Consider the following 13,777-nt stretch of genomic DNA (forward strand, 5'->3'; position numbering starts at 1 on the left):
TTTTCTTTTTCATTTTCAAATTTATTTGATCTTTTGGCTGGGGCTATAGCTCAGTTGGTAGAGTGCTTGCCTCACATGCACAAAGCACTGGGTTCAATCCACAGCACCATAAAAAATTATTTTTGTTATAATTATTGACACATTAATTGTACAGATTAATGGGATTCACTGTGATATATTTATATGTGCATGCATGATACACTGATCATGTCCATCCACCCTTCATTTACCCTTGTTCCTCTTCTCCTAGCATCCTTCCCAGTCCCTAGTAAATTCTTCTTCTATTTTCAGACACCATTGTTTTTTCTTTTCCAGTTCCCACATATGAGAGATAACAAGTGATACTTGTCTGTGTCTGGCTTATTTCATTTAACATGATATCTTCCAGGTCCATCCAATTTCCTACAAGTGTCAGGATTTTATTCTTTAGGCCTGAATAATAATCCAATGTGTATATATACCACACTTTCTTTAGCCATGCATCCATTCATTGTTGACAAGTACATAGGCTAATTTCATATCTTAGCTATTGTGAATAGTGATGCAAAAAAATGTGAATGCAAATATATCATTTTTATGCTGACTTCATATACAATGTATGCCCATGGATAGGATAACTAGATCAGATGGAAGTTCTATCTTTAGATTTTTGAGGAACCTCTACATTGTTTTCATAGCTGAACTAATTTAAATTCCCAACAACATTGTATAAGGGTTCCTTTTTCTCCATATTCTCACCAGCATTTGGGGGTTTTTTTGTTTTCTTTTAGGTATTGCAATTGAGGTCAGATGAAATTTCAGCTTTAAATTGCATTTCCCTGATGGCTAATGATAGTAATCTAAATATAGTATTTCTCATGTATTTACTGGCCATTTGTATTTCTTTTGAGAAGTGTCTATTCAGATCACTTTCCTAGTTTTTGATTGGAATACTTGTATTTTTTGTTAAGTTTTTTTGAATACTTTATGTACTAACTCTCTGTTAGAGGAATAGTAGGCTAACATTTTCTCCTATTTTGTGGTTGAGACAACCTATCACTCTATCAATTGTTCCCTTTACTGTGCAGAAGCTTTTGTTTGATGTAATCCCATTTGTCCATTTTGACTTTTATTTTCTGTGCTATTGGAGTCCTATCCAGAAAATCATTGCCTGTACCAATACCTAGAAGTGTTTCACTTACATTGTCCTTCAGTAGTTTTAAAGTTTCAGATCTTACAGTAAGGTCATTGATTCATGTTGAGTTGAGTTTTGTATGGGGTTAGAGAGGTTACAAGCTTCAACTTCTGCATGTGGATATCCAGCTTTCCCAGCACCATCTGTTAAAGAGGCTGTCTTTTTTCCAATGTATATTTTGGCATCTTTGTTGGTGATCAGTTGACTACAGATATATGGGTTTATTTCTGGATTCTCTATCCTATTCCACTGGTCTATATGTCTTCTTATGCCAATACTATGCTGTTTTTGTCACTGTGGCTCTATAGTATATCTTGAAATCAGTATTCTGATGTCTCTGCCTTTGCTCTTTTTGCTCAAGATTGCTTTGACTATGCAAGGTCTTTGGTGCATGCTTACAAATTTTAAGATTGTTTTTTCTAGTTCTGTGAAGAATGTCATTGATATTTTGCTGAGGATTACATTGAATCTAGAGATCACTTTCAGTAAGATGAACATCTTAACAATATTAATTCTTTCAATCCATGAACATGGAAGGTCTTTCCATCTTTTAGTGTCTTCTCAATTCCTTCTTCAGTGTTTGGTAATTTTTTTTTGTAGACGTCTTTCACATGCTTAGTTGAGATTATTTTTAGATATTTCATATCTTTGGGGATTATCATGGATGGAACTGTTTTGATGATTTCTTTCTCAGCAAATTCATTATTAATGTGTAGAAAAGTCACTGATTTTTGTCCATTGATTTTATGTCCTGATTTTGTCCTGAATTCATTTATCAGTTCTAAAAGTTTTCAAATGGAGACTTTAGGTTTTTCCATATATAGAATCATATCATTTGTAAATAGGGATATTTGATTTCCTCCTTTCCTACTTGTATGCTTTTTTTCTTACCTAATTGCTCCAGTTAAAATTTCTTACACCATATTGAATAAGAATAGTGAGAGTGGACACCCTTTTCTTGTCTCCAATCTTAGAGGAAATGTTTTCAGTATTTCCCCAATCAGTACAATGCTGACTATGGGTTTGAGGTATGATCCTTTTAGCTTGATTTAGAGCTTTTAACATGAAGGGATGCTGAATTTTTACCAAATTTCTGTTCTGCATCTATTGAGCTAATCATGTGATGTTCATTCTTTTTGTGAGATGTATTATATTTATTGATTTGTTTATGTTGAACTGTTCTTATATTTCCTGAAATAAAACCAATTGGATCATGGTGTCTGATCTTTTTGATGTGCTGCTGAATTTGATTTGCAAATGTTTTGTTGGGTATTTTTGCATCTGTATTCACCAGGGATACTGGCCTACAGCTTCCTTTTCTGTTGTGCCCTTATCAAGTTTTGATAATGGGGTAATGCAGGTCTAATAAAATGAGTTTGGAAGGGTTTCCTCTCTTTCAAGTCTATGAAAAAATTTGAGATGAAATGAATTGGTGTTAGTTCTTTAAAATTCATCAGTGAAGCCTGGGCTTTTCTTTATTAGGTGGTTTTTTTGTTACTGATTCAATGACATTTCTTGTTCTTGGTTTAATCAGGTTTTTTACATCCTCTTTGTCTAATTTTGTAGGTCATATGTGTCAAGAAGTTTGATCATTTCTTCTAGATTTTCTAGTTTGTTAGTATTATTTTCAAAATAATCCCTAACAATCCTTTGAGTTTCTACAAATGTAATGTTTCCTTATTCATCTCCAATTTTATTTATCTGGGTCTATTTAATTTATTTCTGCTCTAATCTTTATTATTTCCTTACTTTTACTAATTTTGGATATTGTTCTTTCTTGTTTTCCAAGACCTTGAGAGACATCATTAGGTTATTTATTTTAAATCTAGTTTTTAAATGTATGCTATAAACTTTGCTCTTAATGCTGCTTTGCTGTATCCCACAGGTTTTGGTATGTTTTGTTCCCATTTTCACTTGTTTTAAGGAATTTATAAACTTCTTTCTGACTTCCTCTATGACCCACTGTTTGTTCAAAAGTGTGTTGATCAGTCTCCATCTATTTGTGTAATTAATGTAGCTTTTCTGTTTATTTCTAGTTGCCTTCCCACGTGATCAGAAAAGATACAGGATATGATTTCAATTTTTTAAAATTTGTTAAGACTTGTTTTATGGACTTATATATGGTCTATTTTAGAAAAAGCTTCATGTCTTGATAAAAAGAATGTTGAGTTTATTTCCAGCTGGGCATGATAGTCAGAGTGGGAGAGAGACCACTGTCTCTGCAGATCATGCAAGAGTGGGGACACTGTAGCATTTAGGCAGGTGTGGTGTCGGTAGCAGAGGGTGGAATATGCAGCCTGTGTGTTACCTCCACTATGGGAATGGTGGTTCCTATCAGGTGATAAGAGTTTCCTTAGGCACTAACATTGGTTGTTACTTGAATGGGTCTCTGATATTGGCTGCTCCAGCAATGGTGAGGACTCCAAAGCATTTGTCATCTAATTAGACACAGGTCCAGGTCCAGATATGGGTGCTTCATGGGCAAAGACAAGGGTAGGAATCATAGCACCCCACTTCGTGGCCCTCATACCCACTCTCATCAGCAGTGCATGATCAGAAAAGGTATGGGGACCACCAGTACAGGGAACCCCACCTATATGCAGATGCAGGAATAATTGTTAATTCCCTTGCTAGTACCATGGACATGTCCACCCAGAAGCAAGACCTCACCCCTCACCCCCCCCACAGCCAGGTATGCATGCCTGTGGGCAGGGACTTTTCCCCCACCCCCATTCTTCAGTTGTAGTGACCACGGGAATGGGTTGCATCTACAGCTGGGTAAAATTACTCTTGACTGAGGTATTGGCAGGAGGGAAATGAAACACAGTCATCACTAGACAAAGTTTCTCCCAGACCTTCTGAGGCTATGTGCCTCAGGTGGGCTGCAGCCAGGGCTGTAGTAATGATGTTCATGTCTGCTCCACTACACCCTGTAGGCACCTCTCCCAAAAACAGTGCTGGGAGAAGGATTGAGAACAGGTAACCATCCTCAGTCCTGGCACCATGGGAAACCACACACAACTGGCCACACACTCAGTCTCAGAGGGCAGGCTTCCTGAACCCTCAGTTCTAGAGAGAGTATACCCTCCACTCCCATCCTGTAGTGTGTAGCATTCTTTATGGTTAATATCAGTCACACCACTGAGGCTCAGGAGGCAGCCACCTGTCAAGCCAAAGCAGGGGATTATGCCTGGGGTCCTGGAGAGAGGAATAATGGGGGCTTCTGACCACTAAAGCAGTCTAAATTCAGACAGTAGTTCCCCTCTTTATAATGGCTCTGGGCCACAACACTGGGATTTGCTAGGAGATGAAGTGAATTCCTTTGACAAAGCCAGACACAATAGTGCAGATTTCAGGCCTCTTGTCTACTTAGGCTGTAAGCCTGTAAGGAATGCAAAACTTTCCAACAGCTAGGATTGCCAGTGTCTGTACTGATCCACTTTGCTGAGACTATCTTTAACCTTTCCCCTGCAGAGAGGAGAATTCCCCTCTCCCTCCCCGCTGTAGAGCCTGGGGGCTAGAGATGGACATTTTGTTTCTCTTGTTCTAATGCTGTCCCAGGTCTCTGTATTTCACAAGTCTTCTGTTTGTCTAGTGTAGAATTCCAGTGTTCTCCCACAGTGGCTCACCTCCGTGTTCCTACACACCTGTTGCTTTGGTTCTTTGTGGAGAAGCAGTTGCCTCTATGTGGCCATCTTGCCTCTCAGCTTTATTCCTTAACAGATATCTTCCTGTCTCTCCACTTATTTCTTGTAAAGTATCTCTTTGTGTTAAAAGTTAAGTGAAGGAAAACTGGCTAATTCAATGTTCCAGGTAACTGTTTCAGGATCATCTAAGTTATACTGTTTCTGTGAAGCGTTTCTCTCAAATTGTAGTTTGCGATGTATGTTGGCAGCTCAGAATGTAATGCAATGTGCCAGGGCTACTTCTGGGTTACAGAAATGCTGTGTGTAGCTCAGTTTCCTGGAGACTTGGAGCAATCGGGACTTGCAAGAAGGAGCTAATGTTAGGTCTGTCTGAGCAGAATTCTGTGTCTGCCTTCCTGCTATGCCTTCTGGGTCTATAACAAGTTCAACCAAATGCACCTCTTGTCAGGACATGGTTTGTTGTTGTGGGACTTGCAGGAATAAAATGTGACAGTGTTCTTTCCCCCGAACGCGCCCCTCAGGGAGTTCTCCCTCTCACCAAAGAGTCAAAAAAAAAAAAAAAAAACTTGAAACAAGACAGTACCAATCAGAATGATAAGAGATTTTGAGATTAGAGGAGGAAATCATGACTATAGTAGTCAAGGCTCCATGGAGGAAAGTGGTCTTGAGATACCCTTGAGAAACCACTGGGGTTGGGATTGTTAGAGAGAAGGGCAAAGGGTTCTGCAGTTCAAAATGACTATAGAACGTTGTGAGAAATTATTTTGAACCAAGTAGTAAATGATATGGCCATAGGATTCCTACAGAAAAGCAAGGGGAAGAGAAATGCAAAAACTTGGAATGCTTAGAAGAGGCCAGTATCTGGGAAATAAGGGGTCAAGGAAGATTCTCATACATCATACCACAATGGCCAAGGAGAACCTTAGGGGTGACGGGAAACATTTTTGGAAAGGGTTTTCAATCATAGCTACCCATTAGAATCACCTTACAAAATTTGAAATAGACCCATAAAGCTTCCTTCCCACACCAATTAAACTAGAATTTAGGGGTAGGAGGCTGCAGGCAGAGAAGTACATCTCTTGTTGCTAATGTATCCCAGGTCAATATAATGAGCAGACACAGTTGAGAACCATGGGACAACAACAGATCAGACAAATATTACAATAACCTAGGAAATGCAGGAATGGGATATTGAGCTACTAGAAACAATAGAGTGATATTCAGGAGAATTTGCAATAGCAAGAGTCTGGAAAAAGTAAGATTTAGCGACTGGTGATATAAAGGATATAAAAGAATTCCAAAAAATGTCCCCAGGTTGGGTTCTGAGTATTTTAGAAAGTGGCAGAACCATTGGCAGTTGGGAGGGAGGAAGAAGGAAAATTCAAAAGTGATGCTTTTAAATAACTTAGAGTTCTTTAAGAACTACTAGCTTCTTTGGGTATCAATTTTCTCAACTATATGATGCCTTAGTTCTTTACAAATGCTAAAATTGAGATTACTATGAGTGATCTAATTTAGGAATATGAGAAAACATGGTATTTTCAGATGTCTATGGACATTCAAATGTAGTTCACTACAAGCAACTGCATCAATCTCCTATGTAAGCAGCAGGTGAAACAAAAGGTGAATGGGGTCCTCAGGAGAGAGGGCGGCTGGAAAAGGAGAGTAAGAACAGGAGTTACCTAGTTGCCTATTCCATGTTCTGTGTCACCTCCCTAATACCTGGGACAGGTCAGCAGTGATTTAGAAGGTACTTCCCATCATGCCTCAACTTTAATGTGTAGACCCAATCATTTTACTAGGACCACTTGGAGTTGCTTTCATACACTAAGTTTTTCTACTCATTCCTGAAAATCGATTTTAATGCATTTTAAGTGATATATCAAAACATAAAAGTGTACATATTAATGGGATATTATATAATATTTTAATATATATATTATATAATGTTCATATCTGGTTACATATATCTCAAACATTTATCATTTTATCATGAAAACTTTGAAAATCTTTCTAGCATTTTGCCAGAAGTACAGTACAGTATGTTATTAGTATCTATAGTTAACCTGTGGTTCAGTTGCACACCAGAACTTCCTGCCCCTATCTAACTGTATTCATTGATCCACCTTGCCCCATTCTTTGCCCCACCCCCAGCCTCTAGTTACCACCATTCTACTCTCAGCTTTTATAAGATCAATAGTTTTTAGGTTTCATGTGAGTGAATCATGTGATACTCTTTCTGTGCCTGGTTTATTTCACATAACATAATGACCTCCAGTTTCATCCATCTTGGCACAAGTGACAGGATTTCATATGTATCACCTTTACTTCATCACTCATCAGGTGAAAGGCCTTTAGGTTGTTCCTGTTTCTTGGCTACTATGAATAGTGCTGGAGTGAACATAGGAGTGCAGATGTCTCTGAAATTCTGATTTCATTTCTTTGGATGTGCATCCAGTAGTGGGAGTGCTGAGTCATATGGTAGTTCTATTTTTAATTTTTTTGAGGAACCTCTATACTGTTTTCCTTTACGGCTGTACTAATTTACATCCCCACCAAGGGTGTGCAAGGGTTCTCCTTCACTACATCCTCTCTAGCACTTGTTATCTTTAGGCTTTTTGATAATATCCATTTTTACTAGGTGAGGTGACACCTCATTATGATTGTGATTTGCATTCCCCTGATGATGAGGATGTTGAGCCTGTTTTCTTATATCATTGCCCATTTGTATGTCTTCTCTTGACAAATGTCTATTTAGATCTGTTATCCATTTTTTAATCAGGTCATTTGTGAATTGAGGGGTTGTTTTTGTTTTGTTTTATATTGTTGTTTTGCTTTATTCCTAGAGTTCCTTATATATTTTGGATATAAGCCCCTTGTCACATGTATTGTTTGCAAATATTTTCTCCCATTCTTCACTCTGTTGACTGTTATCCTATGCTGTGCAGAAGCTTTTGAGTTCAATGTAATCTCAATTGTCTGTTTTTCATTTCCTGTGTTTTAAAGTTTTGTCCCAAAACATCCTTGCCCATCTCAATGTCCTGAAGCATTTCCCTGTTTTCTTATAGTAGTTTCATAGTCTGAGGTCTTATATTTAAATTCATTATTAGTTGATGTTTGTAACAGGTAAGAGATAGGCATTGAGTTTCATTCTTCAACCTGTAATATCTAATTTTCCCAGCACTGTTTATTAAAAGACAGCCCTTTCTCAGAGCATCTTTGTTGAAAATCAGTTGGTTGTAGATATGTGGCTTACTTCTAGGCTCTCTGTTGTTCTATTTGTCTGTGTGTCTGTTTTTATAAAAATACTCTGCTGCTTTTACTACAGCTTTGCAGTATGTTTTTAAATTAGTAATTCTAATACCTCTCTTTCTGGGTTCTTTTTGCTCAAGATGGTTTTGACTATTTGAGGTTTTTTGTGGTTCCTACAAATTTTAGAATTTTTTTTTCTAGTTCTGTGAGGAATGTCATGGTATTTTGATACAGATTGCATTGAATCTGTAGATCACTTTGGTTAGGATGGACATTTTAACAATATTGATTCTTCTAACCCATGAACACAGGATATTTTTTCACTTTTTTGTGTCCTCTTCTAATTTCTTTCATCAATGTTTTATAATTTTCATTGTAGAGATCTTTCACATTTTTTGTTAAATTTATTCTTAAGTATATTTTTTTTAGTCCTTGTAAATGTGATTGCCTTCTTGAGCTCTTTTTTAGATAATTTGCTTTATATTGATTTTGTATCCTGCCACTTTGCTGAATTTATTACTTCTAAAGGTTTCTGTTGGCACCTTGGGGGATTTTCTATATAATATTGTGTCATCTGCAAACAGTAATAATTTGACTTCTTTTCCAAACAGGATGCACTTTATTTCTCCTCTTGCCTGATTGCTCTGGCTGGTACTTCCAGTTTTACACCTTCTCATGTTTTCTCCTTAGTCATTAATGTCATTTTCTTTCAGTTTGAAAAACAGATCTGGTGGTGATAGATTCCCTTGGCTTTTGTTTGTCTGGCCATGTTTTTATCTCTTCTTCATTTCTGAAGGATAACCTTGTTGAGTACAATATTCTCAGTTGACAGTTTTTTTCCTACAGTAATATGAAAATATCATATTATTCTCCCCTAGCCTGTAAGGTTTCTGCTGAGAAGTAAGCTTTCAGGTGAATTGGGACAATCCTGTGTTATTCTTTTTTTCCTTGTCTTGATAGTCTTTTTCTTTGACCTTTGAAAGCTTGATTTTAAGATGTCTTGGGGTATACTTGTTGAGTTCAATTTAGTGATCTTAGACCTTCCTATATCCAGATAATTTGTATCCTTCTTTAGGTTTGATTTCTTTGAATAAGCTTTCTACCCATTTGGCATTTTCAAGCCCCTCTAAACCCCAGTAACCTGAATTTGCTCTTAGAATGCTATACCTAAGTTTCTGTACACTTTTATTCTTATTTCCCCTCTGGATTGCTGGTCTTTAAGTGCACTAATTCTTTTTTTCTGTTTGATCTGTCCTGCCACTGATCTATCACATTTTAAATTTTGCTAAGTATTCTTTTCAGCTCAAGAATTTGATTTTTTAATTGCTTCCATCTCTTTAATTTTCTCTGTTACATCATTAAAATGTTTGTCTGTATTTTCTGCAAGCTCATTGAGTAATCTCAAATTATCTGAGATTTTTTTTTTTTCCATTCTTACTACTACTTGTTCTGGCACCTTATTAGATCATGGTTTTGTGAAATCCCTTGATGCTTATTGGCATATGACATCATTTGTGTTTTGAAGGATTCTGAATTTATTCCAGTCTTTCTGATCTGGCTTTGTTCCTAAGCTATCTTTCCAGAACTTCTAATCAGGCTGTTTAGTCCATAGTCATTTACTCTATTTCATCACTGGATGATACCCAGGTCCAGATTTGACTCCAGTCAGCTATTGGTTTGTTGTCACTATTTCAGAATTAGAGGGAAATTCAAGGCCTAATTTGTCACAAATACACTATTCGTGTCCTGTTTAGAAAGAACCAGGACAATACCTAGAAGAGTAGTCTGTCCCCTTAAGCCTGGGACTTGTAGGCCTAGAGTCCTCCTCCACAGGTAACAGTCAGACACTGCGAGACCCTGCTCAACTCTAGGCAGAGTCACCATGAATGACCATCCTAGACTGTGTCAAGCCTATGGCCACCAATGCCATCAAGCCATCAAATCTTTACCCCACCAAGACCAGCCCAGAACTGGGGCAGGATCAAGGGTTGGTATAGGTTGCCTAGTGCTGAAACAGACTCATGACTCAAGATTGCTGCAGACAGCCACAGGTGATGCTGGCTGGAATGGAAGTCCCACAGACTGCTGCCCCATGGCCTCCCCCTGGCACTGTGCAGAGCCTTCAGTTTCTGCTGGATGCTAGGTTTCACTTACATAGCACTGGGCTCTAAGGCAACATCCTCTGCTAGCTTTCACGCCCTGCTCCCCAGCAGGTTGAGTCTGCTCTGCACCTGAGGTGGGAGGGATACTGGAGGCAGTCAGTTGCCCGTCTAGTGTAGTTCCAGAGGCTGAGCCCTTGGGTATTGGCCTTGCAGTCGTCGGACATGGCCCAGCACTGGATTTCACTGTGGCTGGCCTGGTACCAGGTTTCAAGTCAAAGGCCTGAACTTAATTCTCCCCACTGGCAAGCAGGGGGCACCTCTCTCCACATTGAGCTGGTTGGGGTTGGGGTGATATAGGCAACTCTTACCTTTCTGCCTTCTTCAGTGTGTATTTTTGTTTTGTTATGCTAAAAGCAGGCACTCTGGTCTCTCACCGGATTTCCTTAGCTCTTGTGGAAGTCATTTGGTGCATGAAAAGCTCTTCAACTTGGCATGTCTGTGGGAAACCAATCACCAAGCATCTTACTCTCAGCCTCCTACACTAGGTTTTTCTGGTGAAAAATCTTCTCAAGTTAACATAATACCTTCCGAACTTGATCTGGGTTTGTCATATACTATGTTTCTCACTAGCATAGAGAAAGCAAATGGAAAGAATTATTCATGTCTCTTTTGATATTCAAAATGTTCTTTTCTCATATAAAATGCCAGGAGGGAAAACAATTATAAAAGTAAGGAAAATCCATGTGTTCAGTTGACTTTTCCTATTGTAGCCATCAATAGCTTATTAAATGATCCATACCTTTCAAAGTGAAAACAGGCCAAAAAAAGAAAAAAGAAAAGACTTCAAAGTGAAAAGTTGATTGCCTTTCAGTGGTCGAATACAGTGAAACAATGTGCTAGTGTTTCTGCATACAACGCCCCAGGGCAACTAAAAGTTCTAGCTAGAAAACCCCCTTGTGTTGTGATTGTTCAAAAATACAAAGACACAGATGGCTAAGAAGCATAAGAAAAGATGTTCAGCAACATTAATCATTAGGAAAATAATTAAAACCACAATGTAGATGACCACCATCAAAGCAAAACAAAAAAAGTAACAAGTAACTCCTGTAACAATTATAAACCTATAAACCGTACCCTATAGAAACAATAACAAGGGTCCTCAAAAATTTTCAAGTAGAGTTACCATGCAATATTGCAATCCTACTTCTGGGCTTATATCCAAAATACTTGAAAATAGGATCTCAAAGGCCATGGCTGCATACATGCATTCGCTGCAATTTTATTCACAGTAGCCAAGGGAACAACCTCAATGTCCATCAGTGGATAAACAGTTTAAGAAAATGTGGCACATTCCTACCACCAAACATTATCTAGCCATAAGGAAATCCTGTCCTGCACTACAGCCTTGTGGAACCTTGAAGACATTGTGCCAAATGAAAAGAGCTAATTACAAAAAAACAAATCTTGCATGGTTTCACTTCCATGAGGCATCTAAGGTCATCACACTCTTAGAAAGTATAATGTGGTTGCCAGGAGGTAGGGGTGAGGAGAAAGAGGAGTTGTTCAATGGATTAGCATTTCCATTTTGCAAGATGAAAAAGTCATAGAGATCTGCTGCACAGAACACCTCTGTACCACATGCTTACAAAGGGGTAAGATGGTCAAATTTGTCACATGCCTTTTATCACACACACAAAAGCACTGCTACAGTGGCTCTGAGATGTTAGCAGAGGTTAATGCACAGATGATTTCCTACCTTGCAAGCATTATTTTGAAAATTGTGCTGATGTTTGGCAGCCCTTGGGACAACTGGATGAGAGGTGATGTTCTTAAAGGAGCCATCGGTAGGAGAATGGTAGATGATGTAGGATGGGGGTCATTATCACTTTATTCTGGTTCCCAGGTTTTGTTGAGCTTCTATTTCTACTGTTGTTTTGGTTCTTTGTTGTGATTGATTTTAGAATGAGGACTCTGCAGAAGCAGCAAGGAAGTAGGACCACCTGTGTAGAGAAGGGGTCGCTGAATCTGAGGTTCCAGTGGTTTGCTTGTCCTTGTTCCTTAATACACACCTCTTCTCACAAAGACTTCTTTGAGGCAGCAGCTCAGGTTCAGTGGGAAGAGGAGTATCAATTGTCCTGCCAGGGCTCTAAGTAGGAGCCTGCAAAATAGACAAATGCTAACAGAACACAATCCTGATTCCCACTGAGAAGCTCATAGACAAGGGAAAAGTGTTCCCATCTGTCTTCATTGGGAGCCTGGGTGGCTACCTGGAAGCCTTCACCGCAGGGGTGGGAATGTGAATGTAAACACATCACCAGGTTATTAAGTAGTGCAAAGTGTGCCGTAGAGATGAAGGCATTCTGACTGCTGATCTGTCCTGTGAAGGGGCTTAAAAAAATAATTTTGGCATCAGAACACAGTACATATACAACCCCAAATGAAGGAGAACTCCAATTCAATTAGGTGAGTGGGGTAGGAGGGTTTTGAAAGAAAGAATTCCCACCTCTCCAGTCTTCAGCCTGCTGGTATAAAAATGAAATCCCTTTATCTGCAGCATCTGTTGCTTACAGCTACACTAAACTGCTCCACTTTTTTATATGACACATAAAGTCATTTCATTCTAAGAACTTCCGTATGTAACTGGTAGCACTGTTTTCCTCCACTTACGAAAAGCAGGTAAAAAATAAACTCAGTTCCTCAAAGAAAGTGGGGCTGGCTGCAGCTGATTCTGAGGCTGATCTCATGGGAGTGTGAGCATGCTTGAAAAAAATCAAAAAGCTGGAACTAAGCCTTCAGTGCCTCCCAGCAAGCTACGAGTCCAGTTTGGACTGCAGAACAGAGTGTGGCACAAACCCCTTGATTGTCCGCACCTCTCTAGCCCAGCAAAGGGTAAACAGTTTTCAGCTGAAGTGTGTTCTCAGCCTTTCATCATCTTTCTCCCCCATTTGGTCTTTTCTCAATCCACCCACCTCAGAAAATAGGCACTTTGAAATAAGGAAAGAGCCACAAACTTCTGCCAGAGACTTCAGAGGAGAAAATACAAGAATGCATTTCTATTTTCTTGAGTTCCTGGTTGATAGACTACTCTGGTGAGAAAAAGTGTTTACAGACCTTGGCCTCACTTTTTGACCTACGAATATACACATATTCTGGTGGAAGAAACATAGTGGTCTGTCCTCACCTGCTTGGAGACTGTCAGACTAGAGCCAGAAGCAAGGCAGAGAAGGCCCCTGCACACCCCCAGTTGCCTGCACCCTCCCATGGAGGATGCCATGGTCCTGGGGCCCCTTCTGTTCAGAGTCTCTTTATCCACAGCTCTGATGGAGCTACTTGAAAACCAAACATTTTGGTTCTTTCTCTCCTCTCTCCCCTTTCTCCTCTTTCTCCATTAAAAAGAAAAGAAAAGCTAATATTCTGAAACTCCCAGGAGAGAAATTTTTAAAACATTTTTTACATATAAATTTTGAAAATGTCCCTTCTGTCATTCTGCAGTTGTATTAGTTCTCAAATGATATCATAACAGGCTTTTAAAATAACTTTTAAAATGCTAAACATTAACCACAGAATGTCTCAAAAGTAGAAATAATCAAGAGGAACTTCTC

General features: G+C 38.8%; 1 protein-coding gene and 1 long non-coding RNA gene across 15 annotated transcripts in view; one reads left to right on the forward strand and one right to left on the reverse strand.

The window, feature by feature from the left end:
• Magi2 (membrane associated guanylate kinase, WW and PDZ domain containing 2) overlaps positions 1-13,777 on the forward strand; it is a 1,272,989-nt gene that overhangs the window by 1,227,641 nt on the left and 31,571 nt on the right. The gene's annotated exons all lie outside the window — the stretch shown is intronic.
• Positions 1-13,777, reverse strand: part of LOC110597586 (uncharacterized) — a 45,317-nt gene that overhangs the window by 14,034 nt on the left and 17,506 nt on the right. For both annotated transcript variants that reach the window (XR_013435150.1, XR_013435151.1), the window contains exons 4-5: positions 11,932-12,175; positions 10,544-10,671 (exon numbers count right to left, since the gene is read on the reverse strand). This is a non-coding gene — a long non-coding RNA (uncharacterized LOC110597586). The remainder of the gene's footprint in view (positions 1-10,543; positions 10,672-11,931; positions 12,176-13,777) is intronic.

Source organism: Ictidomys tridecemlineatus, chromosome 2 (assembly GCF_052094955.1).
Source record: "Ictidomys tridecemlineatus isolate mIctTri1 chromosome 2, mIctTri1.hap1, whole genome shotgun sequence".
NCBI lineage: Eukaryota > Metazoa > Chordata > Mammalia > Rodentia > Sciuridae > Ictidomys > Ictidomys tridecemlineatus.